Raw genomic sequence first — 22,319 nt, 5'->3', positions numbered from 1 at the left:
ATCTGCTACTCCACCTTCCTAGTCATTTTTCTGAAGATTATAATTATATTAGATGGATCTTTTTTCTTAGTCACATGACTATGTTATTTAGTATTCTCCCATGCGCCTGAACCTACTTTGCACAAGCGCAAGACACTCTCCAAGAACATTTGTGGAGGTTTCATCACTCTCCTCACAGAATCTACAGATAGTGTCCGTAGATATCCCTAGCTTTCACAGGTGAGAGTTTAGCCTGCAGTGACCAGTGGGTATTTCTACTATAATCCAGAGAGTCTACTTGGTGAGATTTAAACAATCTTTCGAGCGCTTGGGTTCATATTCTCCGCAGCAAATTTTCCTGGTAGGACTCAAGTGCCTTAATAGAAGTTTCCCTGTCGGTTAGCATAGCAATGTTCTGCTCCCTACAGTTCCTTTCGAGGTTGAAGGAGTTATATCTGTCTATGGCGTATTCTTCCGCCTGAAATAGCCTGCTATGCTTACCCATTGGTTTAAAATCGTTTTCCTTGGACCAAGGACCCCAGCGCCTGCTCCCTCTGTCGTGAGGGATCCGTCAGGGTACCAGGACTCAGCTGCTGATTAAGTCGTATGTCAATGTCAGGCTCTCCCAGTTCACCCTGTTGATACAAGGTGTTTCAAATTTCTTATCGAAGTGGAACCTCGTTGTGATGTTGGTATCAATAATCCCCGATGCTGCCCCGCCTCACTGATACTCCCGGACATTCTGAAGATCATCCTCTTTCCTGCATTGCCAAGTAGAGATAGAGAAGAGTTAATCTCAGGAGGACCTTTATTGATGCCGTTGGCAGGTTCTCATTACCCCGCTGATATACACGCAAGCCAGTCTTCGAGGTTTGTGTAACTCCCTGGTTGTTATGCTGAATTCACTTTTTTCGACCCAGATTAGTTCCCCATAGGTAATCATTGGCCTTACTATTGCACCTATACCCATAATAATAATAATAATCGTTGGCGCAACAATCCATATTGGATCAGGGCCTTGAAGTGTGTTAGAGCACTTCATTCAAGACTGTAACGGTACGCTACAGTACAATGTGGTCAGCATTACGCTCGCCCGAGATTATTATCCTGATTTGATTCAGGTACTCATACTCACAGCTGAGTTGACTGGTATCCGAAGTTGTTGTATATTGACTTTCCCACCGGCTTAAGTACGAACAATGTCACGCAGATTGATCTGAAAGATTTAGAATAAAAAGGATCTTTTTTACTCGCTTTCAGAATAAAGACTACTCTTGCTCGTCTCCATCCTATTGGTATATCTTACTCCGAGTATAGCTCCCGCGCTAGTTTCCAATTCACCTCTCCCCAATCTCGTTGTTGGGGTGTCAGATAGAATGATATTGCCTTCCGCCTTCTGAAAAACAGATGTATCCTGTAGTCCTCATTCTCGGTAAATGTCTCATCTTCCTTTTTAAGCCGGAAATTATGGCCTTGTCTTTGGCTATAGTTTTATACAACCTGGATGCTTCTGTGTTTTGCTCTATTCCTTCAGAGAATTCCCTGAAGCTCATTCGTTTTGCTTCTCTGATCTGGCTGTGTTTTTTTTACTTCTGCCAGTCCCCGGTTTACTTAGCCCGGTTGAAGAGTTTTGGCAGCCCCTTTCTAATTCTGGCGAGGTTCCTGGTCCACCAGGGTACATCCGTTGATGACCTGACGAATCTCTTGAAGCCTACCACCACTATTTCTAACTCTATTTTGCCCTTAATGTCACCGCTCATCTATAGGGGAGTCATGTTGTTACTCAGGTGCCTCGTGTAGGCGTCTTAATCTGTTCTCCTGGGATTCCTTATTATTTTACTTACTTCCGAGTTGCCCTCAATATCAAATTTGATTATTCTGTGATCCCACATAGACGGCTCATCCGACGCCTTCCAATTCCCTAGAGTTATGTCTAGTACCTCTTGTCTGGTGCTGGTCACGAATGTTGGTATGCTCACTACTCTGTATATTTCTAATTTATTACTGAGGATAAATTTCAGAAAGTACTCACTTCTTCGATCAATGTCGCTGCTTCCCCGGACCTCATGGTGGGAGAAGGATTCGTAGCAGAACTCCGCCAGTCTAACGACTAAATCCTATCGAGTTCCAATGACATTTCGACAACCACGAAGTCTCCATTTAGAAAGTCCTTTGAGAATGATGTAACTCTTAGTCTTTCACGAGAATACTCCCGAATGTTATCCTTGGAACTTGCTTTTGAATGGTTGAGATTAACCTGCTGACCATCAGCTCCGTTAGTGCTTGGAGCTCTCCTTCAATGTCGAAACATTGCTCTCCTAAACCCTCCATTGCACCTTCTTGCGTCCGACTTGAGCTATGGAAGGTGTAGATCAAGGGCTTCTTGCTCGATCATGCCCTTTCAGCCTCTAAGGCTTCCGTAATTTCTTACCACCGAATGTGTCCTCCGAAGTATCCTTCTTTGGTTTCTCCCTGTGCACGTGCAGAGGTATGCTATCAAATCTGTAACTGATGACGCAGGTACTACGTTTAATTTTCTTCAGGGCCCTCCCATGCTTCTAAAAATTTTCCATAGATGCGTGTGAAGATCCATGTTGTGGAGGCGTAGAAGCTGCCCTGTCAAAACCGATGCGGCTTTGGGAAGGTATACTGTCACCATGCACATGTTAACTGTTCCGTTCCCTTTCATCCTTCCATGGGGACTACAGTTTTAAGCCAGTCCGCCGTGTGCTCCGTCTCGCAGTCTACCAGTATAAGACCAGGTCGAGAGCTATGTCGATGAACACGAGTTCCCTATTCCATACCTCACAAGTCTTCATGACGATAAGGTCATCAATTATTTCCTGCTCCCCACTAGTGAATATTTGCTCCAGAAATACTTTCGGCAGTATGGCCAGCCGAATGCTTTTTAACACATTAAAGTAGCTGAGGGCGGGTCTCCTGGCTCTTTATTTACCACTTACTGCCCCGAGATTTATCTCTTGGGCTCGTGGTTAGGTCTCTTGGAAGCATTTCCTTCTTACGGCTTGATTTCCGCTGCTCTTCGCTTTCTTCGCTCTGATGCTTAGGCTTAGGTCTATCCTGACCTTTCTTAAAAACCATTCTGGTTTCAGGTCGTCCTTCAGATAGCGCAGATATTATTTGGTACCCACGCCACTAAGATCTATCTCCTTCTTGACGTCTGATATGGTGACCTCAGACGTACATTTGCTGTTCCCTACTTTTTGAGCGAGAAACTTTGTTGATTGTAGTCTTCGCAGTAGGCCAATGCTTTGTTAATATTAGGGTCACCTCGGAGTGTCGTTATCACCACCCACTAGTGGTCTTAGTAGACGAGAGACTTGGCTTCTGGAGAGCCACACATCAACCCCGAGAGAGATAAGTTGGCTCCCAGAAGGCTGTATTTCGTGTCAGTCTATCCTGCAGTCTACTGCTTGCCCCCGATGATGCACACTTTGCTAAATCCGCAGCACATTCTCAGCGCAATTAATAATAATGATTGGCGCGACAATTCGATTGGGTCTGTGCCTTAAAGCGTGTTGGAGCATTTCATTCAGGACAGCAATGTCCACCACAGGAGGTAAACACTGTAGAAGGCAATGTGGTCATAATTGCGCTCATCCGTGGTTATTACCCGGATTTAACTATTTCACAGCTGAGTCGACTGGTATCCAACAGGCAGTGACGATACAAATACCTCCGCGAACTGTGAGATTTCAGCCGCAACCTTCCGCTAGCTTTGCGTACTAACCATTGAGCCATCGGAACATCAGAGCAAATAAGCCATATGACAAACTAGCTTTGCCTTAGTTCACTTTGTTAACCAACGCTCTCGAAGGTATAATCATATAATATGTGCTAATATTAAATATAAATAAAATGTTATTCTCTGGCTAGCCTTTCGAGTTCGTAATCGCCAAGCCAGATATCGAAAGTATTGTTTTTCCCGCGGTAAGTAATAAGCCCCCCCACCATGTCTTCTGTCGTCCAGTTTTATCATTCATAACCTACTACTAACAAGTAACCTTGAAGACCTGCTAACGAAAAAATGTAATTTCGGCTCATCACTCTTGTACCATAAGAATCTTTCCAAGAGGTAATTCATGGTAAATCAGGAACCAGGTAGCCAGGAACGCCCAATTTTCCCAAAGTGCCTTTATTCCAATCCCTATTGGCCATATTAAAGACAACATTCTCGATATATAGCCTTATGACTATGCAATACTTTCCGAGAACCGCTGCAGCTCAGGCTACACCTAGGACGATTGGTAAAGCGTATATGATAATCCGACCTATTTTGACATTTTGGTAGATCACTGTCTTCCTCAATGAATGGAAATGAGCTTAATAGCTCTGCATTTCTTACTAACAGATAGGGCGATATGATAAGAGTGGTAGATTCTCCTAGAGGTTTCATGAATAAAATGATGCTTAGGTGGGGGGGGGGGGAACTCACTGAAGTGGTAGTGAACCCATTCGGTCTGGTCTGCCAATACGTCTCCAGATCTATTGCAATTGCTCCTCGGTAACTGACGGTATCGCGAAGACTACGTCTTGATCAATAAGACGTTCATTCACTTCTGGTTGCGAAAAAAGTGTTGCTATTATATATCCTTTTTCCTAACAGTTTGTACGCAATGTTTCGTAAATTTAGGTTCGCTCTCCCATGCAGCCCGCTTGAGACCTTTCCGAGAATTCAGTGTTATTCTGGAGCAATCTGATGGTGATCAGCATCCTTCTTACTACTGGAGTCTCTGAGCTCAAAGTCAGGACGTCCACAAAGGCTTCATGCGGATTGATCTGACCGCAATTCAAGATAGCCTGGTCATTCGAGGTGTCAGTCTCTATAACTAGATGATGTTTGACGTTCATATCGTAACAAAAGTTTCGTTTGAGCCGATTATGCGGAGTTAGGTTTTCTAACTTGACGACAATCCCTCTTACTCGTTGCAAAAGAATTGAGTTTAACAATCACTCACACTGAACAGAAGCCAACATTTTTCTAGTCACAAACAATGGGCCACTGCTGGGGGTCACCCTTTCAGTTGGGGTTGAAGAGTTCACTCAAAATCGTCCCTGCCTGTCGTAAAAGGTAAAAGGTAGAGGTAGAAATTTGTGGACTAGCAGCCTGCAAATTGCCGAACTTTCCTGCCCTTTCACGCCTGCACAGTGTTTTTGTACTTTGGAAACACAAGAAGTGCCAAAAGCTAATCCGGTGTGAGATTTTTACACCTAATGGTCAATTGCCTTCGCTTTCGTCCCTCACTTCTCACTGAATTGGAGAGCTATGCCCCTCCAAGTTTAACGTCAGCCGCTTCTCTGATAGTAAATACTCTGAACAGCCTGCCTAGGAATATCAATGATCATTGGGCATCCTTCAAAAATGCTCTCTTCTCGGGTGGAACGGTAACGTCTCGATGGGGCGTCACCAGGTCTGACTGACTCAAAAGGTTTTATTATTCGCTCCGAGTGATGGAACTCCAATACCCTCCGAAATTCGGAGAAATTGCGCTGTGACTAAAGGGAATTTATTATTGCCCTAGTCAAGAAAGCAGGAGCTGCCACAGAACGCAATGATTTTAGAACTGAGTAACAGTAGTGGTCACTCTACATGTGCTACTCGCCTGTAGCAATATAGAAAGAAGAATAGCAGAAAACAGTCTTAACTTTATTTTGGTATTGAGGTAACTGCATTTCTAAACAAGGCAACGAAGGCGGATCTGGGGAGAGAGCAAACAGCGAAATCGAGGTGTTTGAGGAAAGATGTCATCGTTCATTGAACCCCTCCAACGTGATCCGGAAAAAGCAGTAAAAAAATGCCACCGATAACAAGAAAAAAAAATATTGGTGACGAGGTGCGACCTCGATGGTTTCCGATTTGGACCTCAAATTCCTCGGAGATTTTACCTTGTTGCAACACGTGACATTTTGCGTCGTTATATGTTGCTCTGACAATAGCGATAAATTTTTCCTGAATACACCCTTGCGTAGAGCACTTCATACAGACTCTCGTTCACGCTGTCGAAAGCCTTCTCGAAATCGATGAAGATCAGTTGAATCGGAGGTCTAAAATCCGCGTACTGCTCCCAAATGATCCGCAGGGTGTTGATGTGGTCAATGTAGGAAGCTCCAGAGGAAAACTCAGCCTTCTCTCTGCTGGTCTACAAGGGCTTCAACTTTTGACGAGTTCCAGGATTATTTTAGCTGTTATCTTTGCAACGGCAGGAGGATGCAGATACTCCCTCCTCCCCGGGGGGACTCAAAATGGGTGCCCTTCTTGGGAATCTTAACGATAATCCCTTTTTTCTCCACTCTCTGCGAAAGCTTGACAGAAACTGCATACGATGAATAGTTCTAGGAGGAGATTGTAAAATTCATCGCCTTTACTCTCTTTGAATGCATTAATGGTTGACTCTAGATAGGAGAAATTATCAATGATCTCAAAGTTGTGGTTTCCTATCTTTGCGTAGTAGTAGTCTCCTATTTTTCTGATGAATGGGGTAGACAATGCCAATCTTCAGACATTGATTCGCTGTTGTTGATGCTGCCTTGTCCGGTGGATGTGAAAGAATTCAATGGACGGTAACATTTTTCCTCAAGGACCTTGACTACACTGATGACATTTGTTTGCTCTCTCACCGGGTCATTGACCTTAGCCAAATGGGTCTGGATTTGGAAAGAGAGGCAAGTAGAGTTGGACTGAAAAATAAGCGTCAAGAAAATCAAAGTTCTCAGTCAGACGAGTCATCGTACTCTATCTTCAGTAATGAGCGGATCATCAAAGGTGTTGATCAATTTGTATATCTAGGAAGCGTGGTTTCTGCTTACAGTAGCACGAACTGGATGTTGTCCGATGCCTAAAATCTGGAAATGCAGTTATCTCAACACTAAGATCAGATTGAGACTGTTCTGTGCTAATTTTCTTTCTGTGTTGCTCTATGCTCTATGGGGATAGCACATGGAAAGTGAAATCCACTGTTCCACTCAAAAGCTCCAATCTTTCATCAATACGTGTCTACGTCGTATCATCGCAGTACGCTGGTCTGGCACTATCTCAAACGAACAACTTAATCGGTGCACAGGCTTGACACTCGTACGCAATGTGATTGAAAGACGAAAGTGGCAGTGAGTATGTCACACTTTAAGGAAGAGCGACAATTGCATTGCGGGTTACGCCATGCAATAGAATCCATTCCCTCAAGATGGCCGTTGAGTGGGTCGCCTCAAGGGCATTTGGCGCAGAACAGTAGAGGAGGAATGCGAGCGTCTCGGGAAGTTGTGTGGGGGAGCTAAAGCGCATTTCAGGTAACCCTGAGCGATGGTGCGTAGGTGTGGTTGACGCGATATACTCATTAATGGGTAAAGGCCAACCATATATAAATGGGAGCCGACGTATCGCCTCAATACGGAATCCGTCCCTACTTGGATGTTAAAATCTCCAAGTATAAATTTCACACCATACCTGGTTCACGCTAGGAGCGTTCGTTCCACTCCCTCGTAGAAATTTCTCTCGCAAACGCAGAGTGCACATCCGTTCGCCTAAGTTTTCAAAACCGATAACAGGAGTTTTCATTTTTTGGCTGACTAGGAAACCTATCCCGAGTACATGGTTTACTGGATGTCTACTATTATTGGGTTCTTCTCCAGGAAACCGTCCAGGTCCATCTCTTGTAATACATGACATCAGCCTTATATCGGGACAGGGTATCGACTAGTTGCTTGGCAGCTCCTTTTCTGTACAGGGAGTGCACGTTATATGAGGAAATGTGCAAATCGTTCGTCTGTTCGAGTTGGTTCCGCTTCTTTTGTAGCTTCGTAATTTCGGTTTTCCGTGTAGGTTTGTCAGCCCACCCCTCCAATCTGCAGGAACATTTGGTACAATTTACCTCGTTTTAGACTCGGAAGTCTTTCTTCTTTCATCCTTCTTCGTCGGCAGTTTTGCATTAAGAAAGAACTGCCATCTATGACCGCGTTTAAATTAAGGTAGTATTTGATAGTAGAGTGCTGGTGTTGGTTGAGAAGGCATTTCCCAGGTTTTATGCTCCGTCGTAGGTACCAATCCACGTTTCGCCTTGGGATGTATCCCTTTTAGTCAGTTGTGCGATTATACATTTTAGTCACATTTTATAAAAAGGAAGGCATGCTTTGAGTGTATTCTTAAACCCCAAATCACAGGGATAGGTTTTAATGAAGATCGTTTATTACTCCCACTGCAGTTAACGTTGCTTAAATACACCCGCATTGGGGATCTTCACGCTGTCACGCTCTTTGGAGAACCTTTTTTTCACAACTTCTTTATCGGTCGATCTGATCAATAGTATGTGTACAAGCTCTTCCAAGATGTCTGCTGCTGCTAGTGAAATGTTTTCTTCAAGAAAGTGAAATCGCCGTTAATCATTTCTAACAAAAAAATTGGCGTTTCAGTAGGCAAGTAGGCATTTACCATCTCATTAAAACGAGAATAATTTTAGCTAAGCTCATTAAAGTTAAGAATGAACATTTCCCGTTCGAATACTGTAGAGCTTTCCGAAACCTAAGTACTGTTATAAAAGCTTTCAAAAACAAAATTCAATAAGTTATTAAAGTTTTGGATACATACTGAAGCTTTTGCATTTCCATAGAAAGATACGAGGTTTTCCACGATCGGTGCAACCCCATAACGATCGGGTGTGGTCGAAACGTGTGATGCCACTATTCCAACGCAATATCTTCGTCTCCATTACCGCAAGACGCCGTTCATTGCCTTTTATAGTCGGCCAACACTAAGAACTATAGAGAGGTAATCACATTCTAATTTTTAAATCCGTTTTTCTCGCAACTGTATGTTGAAAATCGGATACGAACAAAGTACAAACCTATCCAACGATTTTTTTTTGAAATTTTCACGATTTATTCAGATTTATTGCGATTCATTGGGTCATTTGTGTAAAACAAAACATGATTAAAATCGGTTTACTGTCTGTATGTCTGTTACACGCATTTTTCTCGGAAACGGTTATAGCGACGCCACATCAAATTTGATGGAAAGGTGGGAACTGTGAACGCTCCCACATACGATGAGTTACGTCATTCTACGTCGAATTTTTATGCAAAGGGGGGTGTCAAATATAGTCATGTGGGGTATCAAAGGAAAGGTCTCGATTAGTACTTTCCCACCCCGGTCTTAGTTTTTACATTTGTTGGAAAGGTGGGGAGTGCGGGGGTCGAAAATGATCATTTCTTTCACTGACCCATTCTCAGAAACTGCCCCTATATTTTGCCTAGACTTCGAAATACCCTCAACACCGATATCTGCTCAAATAAAATAGTATATTACTATAATTTTTAGTAATTGAGTGCAAAACCTCCTAGAATCACGAAGCAGCAATGTAGACTATAATATAGAGCATGATACTACCAAGAAACTGACATGAAGGAGAAATTATGGCTGAACCCACTGCTTAGCATCCACTTCTAAATGTTCGCTCGGTTATAAACTTCGTGACCACTGAGCTTGCTCAACTGTGTATGCAGTAATCAGTGCTGCAACATCGTCCGCGTATCCGACCAGATACGATTCAACAGCCATCTCGATTCGTAGAAGTCTATCGTATAAGGCGTTCCAAAGGTCCGGACGAAGGATAAACCCCTGAGCCTTCCCCGATGTTACCTTTATTCTGCGCTGTCCGTCTCGGGACTCCTAAAGTAGGTCACAGTCCTTTAAATAATCCCTTCGCATTCGCAATAGGTAGCCTGGAGTATGGAAACGATTTTTCAGGGCCGCAAGCATGTCGTACCACCTCGCAGAATTAAAGACTTTTCTTACGTTGAGGGTCACAAGGAACACCACTTGCCGTCAGTGGTAACTGTGTGCCTCAGCCTGCTTTACCGCTTGGACCACTTCCTCAATGGCATCAATTGTCGATCGCTTCGCTCTAAAACCACCTTGTGTTGGTAAATAGTCTCCCGCAGCACATATTGTGTCAGTCAGTCGTAGCTTGATTAGCTTCTCAAGCAGCTTCCCCGCTGTGTCCAACATACTGAGCGGACGATACGCTGACGGCATCTCTGGGTCGCCTTTGCCTTTGCTTATCAGCGCAAGTTTCACAACGTTGCAGCGAGAGCGAAAAACACCTGCTGTCAAATATGCGTTGATTGCACCTAGTAGCAAGTCCGGCTTGTATTTACACACCAGTTTTAATACTTCGCTGGGAATACCATCTGGTCCTGATGCTTTTTTGTCTTTCATGGACAATGAAGAGTGGGCAATCCTCAGTACTCACTTCTTCATCGACAGCGATGAACGATTTTTTGTATCTTCGCTGCTGAAACCAGTTAAACCCGAGCGCCTATGGTTCTCTCTTTACGGTGTTGATTAGCTCCTGCCAGCTGCGGCCCTTCTGCCTGTTGACTTCGTGGCGGAGTATCAATTTCCCACTCTTATAATCTGGGGTTTTAAGCGTCATCGCGTCTTGGCCTCTTGCGCGTTGAACAATTCGTCTGAGGCAATTTCTTCGTAGGCTTGTGATTTCAGCCGTATACCAGTCCACGGGTAATTTCCCGGGACGCAGTTTCCTTTTGAGATCCAATGCATTGCAAGCTGTGATAATAAGGCCCATTGTGGAATGAAGTTGCGATTCAGTTGCAGTTCTTCTGCTGCAACTGGGACCGCTGACATTTAAGACTCCGTAGCAAAAGTTACGTCAAGGATCGTGCGCTCGCTATATAGGACAATAAGTCCTGTCCTGGTGGTCATCTCCAAAATCTGTGTGCCTCGAGAATCTGGTCGAGATATGTCCCATTCAAGGGCTCTGACGTCAAAGTCTCCTTCGACTAGTATTCCCCCTTCCGTGTTTCTAATTTCGTACTCCAAGCCTATTCCGAAAAACTTGTATTCGTTCGTTCGGTGTGAGGTAAACGCTGAAAAACGTCACTTCCGCATGACGAACCAAACGAAGCCGTTCCCTCCACCATGGGCCCGCACTCGTAAGTTAACCGTGTCTCTTGCCCATATGGCAGCAGTGGCAGATATATCGGCATACCACGATGGTGAGCTTCTATCTTGGTACTGTTCGCTGAGAAGCAACAAATCAACTCTTCTTTTTTTGCACCATCTGTCCCATCAGGTCGTGAGCAGTTCCACTCCTATGCATATTCGCTTGCAGGATGTGAATCATGGTACTTGACTTTTTGCTTTCTGTAACTTGTCCTTGAAGAAATGACCACACCCAGAACTGGCAACATAAGCCACATCTTGTTTTTACGGTCCTTGTAAAGGACACAGCACTTTACAGAATTGCAAGTCTTCGCCTTGTGAACGGGTTCGCCATACTTGTAACACAAATTGTTTGTGTCCTGCCCCTTGCAAATACCTGCTATATGTCCGTATGCTCAGTACTTAAAGCAGTAGGTTGGAGCTGCCCTTCGCTTTATTCTGCAAATATTCCACTCGATCTTTATTTTCCTGCAATGGGGAAGTTGGCTCGCTATCTTCTCAGGGACAGTGACAATGGCTAATTTTTGTCCTCTAGAGTTGACTGACGTAACTCTCACCTTAAGGTTGCACACTTGTGGATAGTCCCTTTTTATCGCCTCCTCCACCTCTTTCGTATTAGTGAGACAATCCAGATTTCTTATTTCAAGGGTGCATGTGGGTTCTAGGCTGTAAATCACTGCCTTCGTGCCTAGAATGCTCTGGACTGTCTCGCAGAACGTGCTCTTCTTTTCGGTTTTCAACCCAAGTTCTACAACTGTTTGGTCCGCTTGGTTATCACCTCACGAAATTTTTCCTGCTGCTTCCTCGTCGGCAGATCCACGCTGTTTTTCCTTGCCTCTTTTTGCCGACTTTTTATATTAAATTACTATTTTATTATTATTATTATGAGGGCACTGCCTTTTGCGCAACTAGAGACTGCACTAGCGTTGTGCTTTTTCCTCAGCTCCTCATCGCCTGTCATCCAGCAGTTTCGCTTTCTTCCTCTACCCTTGTCTTTCAGATGAGGTCCATCCTCTTCAGTGAGATGACTTGCATTTCCGCCGGAGAGTTCGTCACCCTTTTTTCTCGGCAAATCTTTTCGGCATCTTTTCTCGTCGTCTCTTTTCCGAACTGGAATTTGATGGTGTCTTCCCTAAAAAATTCAGCTATTGCCGGCTGTGTCGTCGTGTTTGTTGTTGCTATTGTTGTTTTTCTTGTAATTGTAATTTGGATCCCAGCTGTAAGCCGCTGTCTCCGCTAAAAGTTCATGGATTGTCTGTACGACCAGGGAGGTCACGCGTGGGTTGACACAAATCCTTATGGGAGTTTGTGTTCAGAGCCGGGATCAGGCACTAATCAGGAATCCATCTCAGCTGAGCCTGCACTGCCAGCTTAACGGTGTCATAGCTTTGAACGTACATACTTGCAGCCCTGCGCAGGTTATTATCGGGACGGAAGCAGCTACAACGTTGGCCAAATCATAAGTCAGTGCCATGCCAGGTCGTCGTTGTTGTCGCCGCTCACGTTAGTTCACCACCAGTGGAGAGTGAGTCGACTTGGTTCCGAAATAACAAGGATCGTTGCTATCCAGCAACTTTTCCCTGTCGGCCTGAACTCGTTTAATAATAATAATAAGAGAGGGGTTCATGTGTGCCATTCAGGACGGCGTGGTCGCCACCCGAGCTTATAAAAAGCTCATCATAGAAGAACGGGTGGAGAACGACCAGTGCAGAATGTGTGGTTCGGCATTAAAGACGTTGGACCATCTCATTTCACTGCGAGGATTACCTACCTTATCCCTAAGAAGGACACGAAATGGGACCCCGTAGACACAAGACCGATTACTTGCCTACCAACCCTCACAAATTCATAATGTTCATTATTAGTGGAAGGGTCAATGCGCACCTCGTGACCAACAACATTCTGTCCGAGGAGCAGAAGGGCGGCCGAGTTGGGTCGAGGGGTTACAAAGAGCAACTTAGTATCGACTCGGTAGTTGTAAAACAAGCAAGTATAGGCCAAAGAAACCTCTTTAGTTGCTTTATCGATTATCCCAAGGCTTTCGATAGTGTTTCACATACCTGGCTAATTGATGTCCTACATCTGTATCGCAGTGATCCGAAACTAATAAAGTTTTTGGCGACAGTCATTATCAGTGCGTACATCTGACGGTGCTAATGCCTCAGAGCCCATCCGTATACGGAGGGGCATCTTTCAGTGGGATTCGTTGAGTCCCTTTTCGTTTTTATGGCACTGAACCCCCATTCATGTCTACTGAATGATGATAGAGGGCATGGTTTTGCAAAAAAGTATGGTCCACGTGCTAAGTGCGAACTGACACATTTGATGTACTTAGATGACACCAAGCTGTATGTTGGTACTGACGATCATCTTAGAAATCTGTTGCGCGACATGTTCAGCCGTGATATTCGGATGGAGTTTAGATAAGACAAGTGTCGAAACCAAGCCATCCGCAAAGGTCACCACGAGCCGCATGCCAGACATAGCATTGGTGACCTCCACATCGAAACTATGACCGAGACAGACTTATACAAGTACCTAGAAACTCTGCAAGGAACCCATGCTCAAGTTGGTGATCTGAAGAATGCTCTGGTATCCGAATTGCTGCGACGTGTAAGCTGGTACTTAAATCGTATCTCTCGGGGAAGAATAAAATCAGCGCGTTGAATGCATTCGCTGTCCCTTCACTGGCTTATGCATTCGGAATATTGCCGTGGATGAAGACCGATTTGGGAAACGTCCAGCGGCGGATACGGACAACTATGTTCAAATTCCGAATGCATTATCCAAAGTCTGCCGTAGAGCGGATGAACCTGGCTCGTGATATCGGAGTTAGGGGCGTGGTTGACGTGGCGGCACAACATCATTACCAAGTCAACTCGCTGCGCGCTTATTTTTACAGCAAAGAGGAGGCGAGTCCCTTGCATGCGGCTGTCTGTAAGGCAGACTGTGGGCTGACTCCACTTAACTTGAAGGATCGATCTTTTAATCCTCTGAGTGTGGTGAAGTCGGACCAAGAGCACGGTAAACATGTGAATTGCCTTTGGCAGCAATTTGTCGATTTGCATTTGTCGAACATGTGCTGGGGAGCTGTTTGCTGAGACGGAGGGGTTCATGTGTGCCATTCAGGATGGCGTGGTCGTCACCCGAGCTTATAAAAAGCTCATCATGAAAAAACGGGTGGAGAACGACCAGTGCAGAATGTGTGGTTCGGCGTTAGAGAGGTTGGACCATCTCATTTCTGACTGTACTGTTATGGCACCGGTGCAATACATCACCAGGCATAATGCTGTATGTAAGGTTATCCATCAAAACCTTGCATACAAGCATGGGCTGATCACGGGAGCATGTCCGGTTTGCGATACGAGCCGCAAGCAGTACTTGATAGTTTTGCTTACAGCATGTATTGGGACCGACAAGTTCTGACTGATCGCCATGCTCTACATAACAAGCCTGACGTATTGTTAGTTGACAAGACGGGTAGCTCCTCGTATATAATTAATACTGTTATCTCCCATAATAACAAAATCAAACGAAAATACGTGGAGAAGAAGATGAACTATGAGCCACTGGCTCGGGAAATCGGTTGTAGTTCCCATAATATTGTCAGCTACAGGCATTGTACCTAAATCCCTCACGGCTTCCTTTGATGTCCTGGAACTTTCGCACAGTCTGGTTCAAACCATGCAGAAGTACACCATTCTGCATTCGTGCTCGATGTTGCGGGGAGCTCTCGACGGATTCTTCCATTAGCCTACCACCGGCCACTACCTCTAGTTTTTAAGTAGGTAGGATCGTCCGAGCTTAAATGTTTGGCACTTAGTACTAGTGTTAGGTAAAATCCGCCATCTGCCAAGATTGTGATAACTCGGAAATAATTGGCGTAATAATCCATATTGGATAAGGGGCTTGGAGTGTGTGAAAGCACTTGTTTTAAGAACAGAGTCCCTCCAATTCTTCGAGCTGTTTATGGCTCGTCGAACTTGCTCTTCGGTAACATCCGCAAAATTCATGCGAGGTGTAGTGGCATGGCGGTTGCCTTCGGCGGTGCTACACTCCGCATACTCAACATGCTGTACGGGTAACACCCAGTCCAAGTCCATCCCAATATTCTTTCGCTTCCACCACCGAAAACTGTACTGTCTGTCATTGAGTGATCTGAAAAAACTCCTTCCTCGCGTAAGTTGCATTCTGGACACGTCTGGAATGACTTTCGCCATATCGTCGTAACCGCCTGCATATGACAGAAAGTTTCTGTTTTAGTGTGCCAGAATTTCAACTACGGGTGACTCGCTGGGAATGGAATAGTTCTGGTAAACCCTCTGCACTTTATTCTTCACTCGTCTGCTGGCATTGCCGATTTGAATGAGCCTAGCAATGTCCTGCCTTAGTGAGTCCCGCCGACGTTCCAGACGAATTTTCCATAGTGGATCGCTTTGGTCACTCAAGCCAATAACGTGAAAGCGAATCTTCTGACAGTGCAATTTGACAGCCGCAATTGCACCACCAACGCACAAGTGATTGTAGTTACAACAGCAAAATATCAGCACACAGCCGAGATACAATCTCATCATTGATTTGAGATAGAATTCTCGGAGTTGCTGGAGATACATAGACTCTGAATTCTATACACATTCTTTATCCCAAACTTCTGCGGGACTTCAGCTGGACGGTGGAGAAGAGTGCTTCGTTGAGTACCGAAACTGTTGCCTGCAGTGCGGCGTGTTGTTGTTGATGCCGTCGCCTCTGCCCCTATCGGCTAATGGTCCCCAGTTTCCGCAATGACCTCACTGCGAGTAATAAAGCGGTACTGATCTGAGACTCGCTACAAAGTCACGTGCGGGAATTACGGGAAACGCTAGACGAATCTCTGGTTCTCCCTCTTTTCATTAGGATGGGTTTGCACACACGAGCGTCTCGTTCGCCACTTACAGCAATGTCTTATAAAATAGAATCAAAATCTGTTTATTGAAATGTTTTAATGATTCTGAGCAAAACGCTTGGACGCAACGCAAAACAATTTCCCTGACCAGTTGATTATCCCGCATGTATCATCTCCTAAAATTTAAATAAAATGCATTAGGAAAATTTTTTGCTTGCTGATGCGTTTTCGAGTCGAGTGTGTGGTTGTTCGATTGACAAGCTAGAAAAATTCTATGCTGGAAATGAAATAAAACAAAATGAATTTCTGCAACAAACTGACTATAACGGACGAAAATTTCCCTTCCATTTGCGTTTCCGTTGTAATAATATATTTTCTATCACACACCAGATGGCCAAGTGACTTGAAAAGTTTTCGGCAGCACCATAAGGTGTCTCCTCCGTCAACCACCTTGAGCTGTCAGTGCCAGCGCCAGCTGTCAGCCAGAAAATGACAGCGACTGTCAGTAACATGCGACTTACGTTGTGAGAGGGGTGTCCGCGTGTCTCCGATGAAACAAGGTTTCGGTGCAGTGTCCATTGCTAACTCGCCGTGTGCAAATTACTAACCCTTAAATCACACGACCCCAAGCGTGGAGTGCTCTCCCTGAGGCAGTTCCTCCTGACCCGCCGGAAGAGACGCTGTCAGTGTTTTGCTCGAACACCGAGAAGCAGTCCAGTTGCCGGGAGACTTTATAAAAGCGACAACTCCGCACTAATCACGGTCATTTGCACCTTCGAAGTTGATTCGAGAGTGACTTCTGTGTTTTGGCATCCAGTCTTTGCGGTGTCAGTAAAAAGTTGTGCCTAAGCGGGGTCCCTGGTTCTGTCGAGTGCGGTGTGGTCTAAGTGGTTTCTGTGGAAATTAATCGCATTTGCGACACGTAAGACGCGAGAAAATCAATAGCCAGACCGGTCGGTGGCTCCAGTACTTGCTCGGAATTCAATTGCGCATTAAACAACGACGGCGAGTGGCCGGTTCGATTTCTCATTTGTGAAGTGGTTTTCGTTAGCAATCGTTACATCGCGAGGTATCAAGCCTACCCTGCAAAAAGTGGTCTTGACCGCGAGTGGATTCCTGCGATTTACTGGTGCACAGCTCACAACCTGTGGTTATTTACTCCTGAAGTGAAGGAGCTTGAAATCAACAGATCGGTAAGCACTACATTAGGATAAGGTTCACCAAGATCCATTTTTAGCGAAGACATAGACATTCCCACCTGAATCAACAACTCCGGCATAAAGTCCAACGTTTGGCGGGAATTCTTCACGTATGCGTGACGTCATCCGCAGTAATTCGAGCGAAACGATGCACTTGTCTCTCCTGAAATCATTGCTTGCATAATCCAAACCAACGGCGGCCAGTTTATCAGAATTCGATGGAAGGTTCCGCTGGCACGCTTCAAAACGGTTCCATTTTGTTCTTATTGCATTCGATTGCGAAATTGTTTGATTCGACGTGACCATGAAATGGTTGGAGTGGATTAGCTGAAAATAGATGAGGCCATGAGGTCGTGAGGCGATTCGCAAACAGGCTCGAGGCGCAGCATCTGTATTGTAAACTTCGTGTTGGGTTGCGCTCAAATTCGGCGCCAGTTGGTGAACCAGTCCAAAAGTGTCGTCTAAGCATGACTAGACTTTTTGGGCTTTCAATTTCCAGGGAGATGTGAATCAGCAACTCAATTCCGCTTGTAAATGATGTGGGGGTAGTTATCAGTTGAAGTGAAGATAGCAGCGTGGCTTACGCAATTGGGCTCTATGTTATCAGGACATAGTTGTGTTATCAACCCAGCACAAATGGCTGCCTCAAGGCCACTGAGGATAGTTTGTTGGTTTTTATCTGCCTGTGTTCATGCATTTGTTAGATACAAGTGACTATGAAGTGAGATATTGGCTTGTTTCCGCAGGAGAGAAGTAGGTAAAATTGAGCTAGGAGAAGAAGCATTTGTTGTTTTTGCAATTATCTCTAGGGCGTCAGCGGTTTTTAGTTAATTTGCTTTTACCGTGGTCTTCAGTAGTTCTGCACCATCCTTCCTTGTGGCAACCTATTTCGAGATAGTGCTGCATAATAGGTTGGAATCTTCAACCTTTAACAATCGAAAGGACCTGAAATATTTGCGCGTTAGGTTGCCATTGCACTGAATATCTATTTACAACTCAGTGATCTTTATCTACCGGAAGTAAAATGTAGGTTCAGCCGCTTTAATAATAATTTGTATGTTGAAGATAAGAACGCTGCGGCCGACCGAACAAGATTGAAAACGAAGAACTGACCGCATTACCTATTTCAGACGCTAGCAAAATTTGCAGAATGATTAGAAGTTGATAACCCAATAGGAATGATTCAAAAACGGCATTGGGTATCATATACGAGTTGATGACGAGTTACTTCGACTGTCCAAATGGAAAGATTTTTTGCATCGAACCATAACTGGCGTGGAGGAGATCGTTGATAAACTCTAATATTCATTGTTCAAAGCTCCTGTGTTAGCATTGATGTGATTAACTGGGAATAGTTTATTATAATCAGCTCAGACCAAGGAGCTTGAAAGGAAAACGTGGGAACCCAATTAGCACTGCCGTGCGCCATTTTGATGCCACAATTTCCTAAGATCGTGATATCTGAGGAAGGGGCAAGGAGAGTATCCATCCGGGTTATATCTATACATCAACGGAACGAGATTCCAACCCTGAAATTGCAGATCTTTTACAAAAAAGTGCTTGAGGGTTCCTTCCTCCTCTCTGCAACTTCTTCAATGCAAACTATAGGGAATACCGAGCCTTGCGGCAAGATCGTTTTAAACCAGGAGGACGGTCGTCAAAAAAATGATGAATGTCCCGAAAAAATGAACAACAGTCATGTACAGTGCTTAACCATATTTATTCGATGAAATTTGCCGAAAAATTGGGAAAATGGGTTTTTCACAAGCTCAACGAAGAAAACGAAGATATTGGGTTGGGGAAAAAGAAATGTCGTATTTGTGATCGAAATTTGACGCTTTATTTAACATACTTAGAATTATCCGATGTAAGTCAAATATGCACCGTTTTGTTCGCTATTTAGAAGGCAACTCCATTATCCCTCTTATAAACCCTCTTCCCCTCCTTATTTGCAAAAAACTCAGACAGCCAGTTTTTGTAGGCCTCTTTTGAGGCCAACTTAGTAGCACCAAGAGCGTTTTGCATGGACCGGAAGAGATGGTAATCACTTGGTGCCAGGTCCGAACTATACGGTGGGTGCGATAGGACATCCCATCCGAGTTTCCGTAGCTTCTGGCGGGTCATCAAAGATGTGTGAGGAAAAACGTTGTCCTGATGGAACACAACGCCATACGTATTTACCAATTCTGGCCAATCGCCTGCTTCAAACGGTCGAGTTGCTCACAGTAGAGGACCAAATTGAGGGTGTAGTCATAGTTGAGCAGCTCATAGTGGATGATTTCCCTCCAATCCCACCAAACAAACAACAAAACCTTCCTGGCTGTCAATCCGGGCTTGGCGATTGTTTGGCCCGCCGCGGCGCGCTTCTTTTTCGCTTGCGGTTGTCGTACGTGATCCACTTTTCATTACTAGTCACCATCCGCTTCAAAAATGGATCGAATTCGTTCCGTTTCAGCAGTGCATCGCAGGTGTTGATTCGGTCCAAGAGATTTTTTCCGTTAACTCGTGTGGCACCCAAACATCCAGCTTTTTTTGGAATCCAGTCTTCTGCAAATGGTTCCAAACGGTTTTATTGGCTATACCCAGTTCCTTGCCAATCGAGTGAATGCTCACATGCCGGTCTACTTGGAAGATTTCGACAATTTTATCGGTTTCTACGACGATTGGGCGTACCAGTATGGGGTGTATCTTCGACATCCACTACACCAGAACGAAATCGATCGAACCAACGCTGTGCTGTGCGAATCGTTACAGATCCATAAACTTCACACATTTTTTCGGCCGCCTTCGTTGCATTTTTACCTCGCAGGTAGTAAAAACTTGAAATATAACGAATTTCTGGATTTTGGTGGGCTCCATCTTTGACGCGCTATAACTTGAGACTGAAACATACGATCACGACACTGTCAAAGAAACGCTTGTGGCACAGATTGTCGTCTTCAAATTGCCGTATAGTATGACCCGATGCGATAAGTACAACACAAGATATGTTTAAGTGTAGCCATCTATTGACAAAAAACGGCATCTTTTTTTCCCCAACCCAATAGAAGCTTTCAAATTGTTCCTCAACTTCTTGCCCGTCACTGAGCAACACGTAGACAAAAGCAAGGTTTCTTGTGCAGAATCATGATGTGAACAAAGCAAAGAATGGGTGGCTCTAGGAGAAACGCCAACGCCGAGAGTCAAGCAGGACCACTACCCAAAAAAGAAGTTAAGAAGTTAGTTTAGTGGGGTGGGCCGTAGCACCAAACACTCAGACCTTTGTTAGGTCCATTGCACATCCCCGGAGACTCTGGGTACTATATGAGCCACCTGATGTTTGCCAAGAAATTTCCCGATGGACGCCTTTTCACCTCCAAATGGATTGGGGGTAAATTTAGAATAGCTTTGAGTCTCTCAGTCAGCGTACTAATCATTGCTCCGGCAATACTTAGGCAACCGAGCCTCTAAATCTGCGTCAGTAGCTTTCTGCTGTTAACAAAGCTTAGTTTCCGCCGTCAGACGGTGCATGCATACATCAAAATGGGTTTATTATAGATGTCTCCAGGTCTTACATATCGCATTCCTGCAGCACCAGAGCAATATGCTGGATTTCTGGTATTGTTCCTGGGTATGGTGCTTCTACGTTAACTTGAAGTCGAGATGTATTCCTAACTATTTTACTGATTGTACCACTTGCCCGTTCCGCTCTGCTAGGGTGGGAGGTGTGTAGCTGCTCCACCTGACGTTCCTAGTGAACATAACTAGTCCAGTCTTCCTAGCGTTCACCGTGAGTCCATTATGGAAGCACCAAATGTGGATTACATGAATTGTTGCATTCATGCAACGGCTAGATCATCTGCAAATGCTTGTGTGAAGACCTTTGTGTTCTCCAAAAGCAAAAGGTGTCCATAACTAGGAGCCGTAACAGGAGAGAGAATCCCTCCCTGTGGGCAACCCCTAAGACACTCTGCCTCGACGGTCTTTTGTCCGACCAATATGTGGATTTTTCTCCACTCTAGCATGTGTTCAACTGATTAACAGCGGATCGATTCCGTGCTGTTTTGCCGTGAATGAGGCATAATTAAAACGCCTTTATCGGACATCGCCTTCTCGTCGTTAGCTTATGGAGTGCTGTCTTCGTGGATTTCTGGTAGGCATGTTCCCTACAGTGAAGTGGTCACTTAAGGATATATGTATACCTTATGAACCGATCTACTAGTCTTTCCAGTCCTTTTAGCAGAAAGGAAGTTAGACTGATCGGTGATGATGGGAAGCTGTTTGCGCCTGTGAAGGTGGATTTCCCAATGAGCTTTGAGGTTGGCTCAAGAGAGTTGGTCTCTTCGCAAAAGCGTCTCCAGCATAATCGTTTGGCCGATCTGTTCTTCTTCAGAGCTTTTTGAGCCTCTTTGTACCGAATCTACTAAGCGGCTGAATCAGACTTTAGAGCTCGGTTGGGAACCCTTGTCGTTCTCCTCTGTTTCGTCAAATCCCAATTCCACCATGGTGTTTTGTCCTTTTTTGGCATCATGAATGGACAGCTCACTTCGAAAGATTCTCTCAAATTAGCTGTGATCATCTGAAATGTTTTCTCAATTCCAGCAATGCTTCTCCAGGGATCGTAATTCGGGCGCTCAGTTCTGTTTTGTACGCCACCCAATCTGTCACCCATGCCCATTACGAAATCAATGCGCCTGCGATCCGAGAGCGTGACATCGTTTCATACTGTCCACTCTCTGACAAGAGCCGTAATGCCAGGGGATGCCACGGTGATGTTGATGACCTCTTCCCTGACCACGTTGAAGTCGGTTCATTGTCCAAATTGATGATATGCAATTCGATTACCACTAGATACTCCAGTAATCATGATCCTCTGGTGTTTATATTGGAACTTCTCCAGCATATACGGTGCCCATCAAGATCACATCTTGTTATTATTCCCATGACTTTACTTTTGCCATATTGGTTAGCTCTGATGAATGTTTCACTGGGAACTTCGTCTTCGTTATATGGGAGATCAGCAGAGCACCATCGAATCTCCTTATCACCCTGTTGGTTTTTTGTGGGGAATTTGATCGTTGTGGTGTCGCCATCACATAGGTCGTTAGCCAAGATAGTTTGGAGGTCAGGATCGGGGCCTATCACTTCCATTGGCATACAACAAGTCAGTATGTCGGAATTTTAAGCCCCTAATTTCCCCACCAACAACCCATGGTTCTTGTATGAGGTATATACATATCTTGCAGCTATTGATCTGACGATTAATCTTCGATGGTTTTAGCAGTCGACACTTGTTATGTGACGG

The 22,319-nt window shown here is 44.7% G+C and overlaps 1 protein-coding gene across 1 annotated transcript in view; it reads left to right on the top strand.

The window, feature by feature from the left end:
- The first annotated feature begins 16,341 nt into the window (after nt 1-16,341).
- The window catches only part of LOC119659220 (glutamate--cysteine ligase), a 39,270-nt gene continuing 33,292 nt past the window's right edge, over nt 16,342-22,319 (top strand). Inside the window, exon 1 of the mRNA XM_038067196.1 lies at nt 16,342-17,029. The gene's annotated coding sequence lies outside the window, so the exon portion shown is untranslated. The remainder of the gene's footprint in view (nt 17,030-22,319) is intronic.

Source organism: Hermetia illucens, chromosome 6 (assembly GCF_905115235.1).
Source record: "Hermetia illucens chromosome 6, iHerIll2.2.curated.20191125, whole genome shotgun sequence".
NCBI lineage: Eukaryota > Metazoa > Arthropoda > Insecta > Diptera > Stratiomyidae > Hermetia > Hermetia illucens.
Note: the sequence above shows the minus strand (reverse complement) of the source record. Positions and strands in the feature narration are given on the sequence as shown.